Source organism: Tupaia chinensis, unplaced genomic scaffold (assembly GCF_000334495.1).
Source record: "Tupaia chinensis unplaced genomic scaffold, TupChi_1.0 Scaffold000450_1, whole genome shotgun sequence".
NCBI lineage: Eukaryota > Metazoa > Chordata > Mammalia > Scandentia > Tupaiidae > Tupaia > Tupaia belangeri.
Genome location: NW_006159956.1, coordinates 926,884 through 931,370, shown reverse-complemented (window position 1 = coordinate 931,370; position 4,487 = coordinate 926,884). Strand labels below are relative to the sequence as shown.

The window sequence follows — 4,487 nt, the reverse complement described above, 5'->3', positions numbered from 1 at the left end:
AACTCTCCCCTCAGGAAAAGATTGGACGCGCTTCAAAGAAGTCACCTGACTGTGTCAGACCAGGATCAACTCCCTTTTGATTGGCTCAAAGTCAGCTGATTGGTCAGCAGGTGGCATGGTGGTTGAGGTGCTAGACTCTCACACAGCCAACAGCAGTTTGAGTCCCAAACCTGAGGCATTCTTTCTCCTCCCCCCCCCCCCCCCCCCAGCCACTCTACCTCTCTCTGTGTCTGGTGAGCACGTGTGACCTGTAGCAAATTAAAATAATAAATAATAATAAATAAAATAAGTAATTCTTTATAAAAATTTGTTTTAAAAGTCAGCTGATTAGGGACCTTAATAACATCTGCAAAATCTTTTTTACTTTTTCCATATAACCTAAAATAGTCCTTTAGCTGTAAAATTCCAGCAAGTTCCTTAGGTCCCACCCATACTGGAGGGAAGCGGATTATACAGGACATGTGCACTGGGCTTGGGGGAAAGAGGAAACCTCAGGGATCTTCAGTGGCCCACTGTACCTTGTGACCTGCTTTGACTAGAAGGAAGTGATGCTCTGTGATGTCCAAAGCCAGGCCTTAGGAGGCGCTGTGACACTTTCGTCTTGTGTGGCGCCTACAGTCACATAAGGAGATAGGCTGGATTACAACATGAGGACAGATGGCCCAACTAGCATCCTGCACCAAGACCGCAGACACGAGCGGCAACCCTTGGCCCTGGCGATAGCCACATGAGCAACCTCCGGCAAGGCCAGGAAGGAGGGCCATCTAGCTGAGCTGTCAAGCCCCAGGACTAAGAGGGTAAGTGCCCGTGTTATAAGCTGCAAAACGTTGGTGCTTCATAGGACAGGTCTGTTTCATAGCATAGGTCAACCGACACGCCCTTTCTCAGCAGCAACTCACACACACTGGATGAGTTTTCCCTGGGGCCTTGGCTCCGCTCTCAGAACTACAGCCTGAGGAGCAGGAAGCTTTTCTCAGTCAGTAAGATGATCTTCTCCAAGACTTGGTAGCGAAGGAGGGGACTTCTAGGGAGACAAAAAATCTCCCGATTTCTAGAGTGAATTGGGAATAACAGATGCTCAAAAAAGTCACCAGCCAAGGGTACCAACAGTTGGCATAATGGCTATGTCGCTGAACTTCCATGTAGCTGACTTGGGTGCAGTCCTGGGCCTGGTGGCTTAAACTCACACAGGGCGCGTGTGCGTGCGTGCCCAAGATGCCGAGAGGAGAATGGAAGAGAAGGGACTGTGGCATGGCCATCCCCCTTGGGGGGTGATTTCTCGCTTTCTGTCTCTCTGTCTCTGTCTGTCTGGCAAGTGCATGTACCCTATAGCAAAAACCTCTCAAAAAAAAAAGTCACCAGCCAAAAAATGTGATGAACTACACAAATAAATGGCCAGTCCACTCTCGTCATTTTTTTTTTAATTGTCAGAGGGTACAGGCACTCGTCAGAGACACAGAGAGAGAAAGAGAGAAGGGCGCTCCCTTCCCAGGGGAGCATGGTCACAATGTAATGTCTTCTCCAGTTCGTCCCTTCGGGATTTTGGTCGGACATGAACACGCACCTGGTGTGCTTTTCAAACCAGGATTGGAACTGTAGTCAGCCATGGAGATCCCGTTCCCTTAGCCACTGTGACAGGCAGCCAGCCCACCCGTCATTCTGAAATTTTGAAATTTAAACAGACCCAGAGGGAGGAAGAGGACTTCCAGGACAACGCAATTACCAAAAGAGGAGGAACTCAGGGCTGAGGAGCCCCCTTCCCAACTCATCTCATCTCAGCGCTTCTCTGCGGAAGTCCCTGAGGGTCCCACTGCCGTCACCTAGCACACCAGGCCTGTCCCAAGTCAGGCCCGGTGCATCTTTTCAGTGTCATTTCTTGCTGTGTCCCCACAACCACGCCATAACAGACCCAGTTCCCGAAACACAGCCCCGCTCATGTTCTGAAGCACTTGCCCAAGCTGACCCCTCTACCCGGGATGCCCTTTCCACTTTTCACTGGTTGGCAAATTCCTTTCTCTCTTTTCAGTACCAAGTTAAATGCTACCACCTCCAGGAAGCCCTCCCAGCCTCTCCTTCACAGTCGGGTGCTCCGTTATCTACAACTCCAAGGCACTGTGTGCCAACCTTTCGTGGTAGGCTGATACCCCTCCCAAAGAAGTCCGTCTCCCAGTCCCCAGACGCTGAGACTGGTACCTGCCTACCACGTCACCCTGTGGTAAAGGGACTTTGCAGACATGATTTGGTCAAGGTGGTCCAGATGGGGAGGGTAACCTCGATTACTTGAGTGTACCCCATGTAATCACCAGGGTCTTCATGAGACGGCAGGGGTCAGTCAGGGGAAGGCAAAGTGATGGTGGCAGCAGAGATGTGAGTGACAAGGCCATGAGCCACAGCATGCCACCAGCTTGCAGCAGCTGGACGAGACAAGAAACGGATTCCCTCTCAGAAGCTCCAGCTGGGAGGAACAGCCCCAGGGATACCTTGACTTCTGCCCAGTGACACTGACTCAGAACCTCTGACCTCCAGCATGTAAGATAAGGAATCAGTGTCATTTAAGCCACTAAGCTTAGCTGTGGTCATTTGTTACAACAGCATCAAGAAATATCTTTATTATTAGGGACTAGCAGTTAGTATAATGGCTATGTCACTGGACTCCCATGTAGTCGACTGCAGTTCAAGTCCTAGACCTGGCAGTTCAAACCCATGCTGGGTGCGTGTGCATGCGTGCCCAAGATCCCGAGAGGAGAATGGAGGAGAAGGGATTCCAGCATGGCCATCCCCCCGGGGGGTGATTTCTTGCTTTCTCTCTGTCTCTCTCTCTGTCTTTCTGGTGAGCGCACGCGCCCTATAGCAAAAACCTCTACACCCCCCCAAAAAAATGAAATATCTTCATTCTAGCACCAGACACATGGTGTGGTAGATGCCTCTCGCCCGACGGAGGGCTTCTCCCCCCGGGCACCTTTGTTTCCTTGGTTGTTGAACACAACACTCCACTCTTAACAGACGCTGCTGCGGGAATGAACGAGTGGATTAACACTTACCTGCGTCATCCTGCTGCCTGCCTGTCTCTCTCGCCCTGAAAACACACGCATGCGTGTGCACACACTCACGCAGCTCACCTGCCCGTCCACCTCCTTCCCCAAGGAGGGCGGCTCTCCTCTGACACAGCAGCCCACCTTGGGCTTGCCAGTAAACAGCTGCTTCTCCAGAGCCTGACGATTCCGATTCCTAGGGGTAATAACCAGGCAAATCTGCAGAGATGAAAAGCCGAAATTTTGACGTGGTTGATTTGAAACTACAAGCATTGGTGTGGCACTCCAGAAATGTAAAAATCCTCTCTCCTAACTAACAAGCCATGAGATAGCCCTGAGGGTCACCACATCCCCAGTCCTCCCTGCCCATCTCAGCCATCACCATGACACTAAGGTGAAGGTGAAATCTGGCCTTAAGGACACTGAAAGCTGTATGATGTTACATCATTTAGGGAAAAAATGGACTTCCAGAACAGCACGGCTACGACGACCCTATTTGCTTAATACACATGCATGCATTGCACATATGTGTGTATGTGTGCACATATACATGTATTTAGGCGGGCATGGAACTGAAGCTGGAATAAGATTCGTGAACATGTTAACAATGGTTTTATGGAAATTATGGACAGTAGCTCTTTTTTCTTATCTATTTTTTAATGGTTTTACAAAGAACAGTACTGGCATAATGGAAACTAAGTTTAAATCATTTGAAAACAAAAGAAGCGGAGCCATTTGTGTGGCAGGGTTACTCTCTGCTCATTCTGGGACAGCTCGAGTCTCCAGCTCCACCCCAAATAGGAAGCTGGGGTCTGGGCTCCCGGAGAGCAATGGCGGAGCCTGCGAAGAGCTGCGGGCGGTAGGAGAGTGACGCGGCCAGGGGGCCTGGGAATCAGAAAACACAGACAACATCGCAATGGCGGTTTCTTCTCAATGACCCGAGGATGACCCGCTGTGGGTCCAGTCTCGGGTGCGTGGATACCGTTCTCGCCCCACGGCCTCTTCTTCCTCCCCTCCCGCCCTGCCACATCGTCTTCGCTGCAGTCTTCGCCGGGCCTCCCAGTGCGGGCAGGTGCCCCCAAGGCCCATTCCAAAGACAGATGCACGGGATCACCGCACCCCCCTGTCCCGCGGTGGCGTTTTTGTTTTAACTCATCTGAATTGGTTACAAAACCACACTCCCACAAATACATAAATAATGGATGGCGGGGGTTGGGGGGTGTGCATTTCTGCTGTATCATATTTAACTGTTTGCAAACTTTTGCCGGGAAGATACGCAGCAGCCGCCGACAGGGACTAGAGGGCTCCAACGCCCTTCTCCATCTGGGAACTGGCGAGAACTGCAGGGGGGTAGAAAGGAGAGAAGGCGTCAGCATCGATCCGGGCTGCGATGATGGAAGAGGGTAAAAGTAAAGACTGCACTGCGCCTGACTCGGCTTGGCACAAGCCAAGCAT

General features: G+C 51.2%; 1 pseudogene; it reads right to left on the bottom strand.

The window, feature by feature from the left end:
- LOC114009057 (40S ribosomal protein S4-like) overlaps positions 1-3,480 on the bottom strand; it is a 5,179-nt pseudogene extending 1,699 nt beyond the window's left edge.
- Between the last annotated feature and the right edge of the window lie 1,007 nt (positions 3,481-4,487).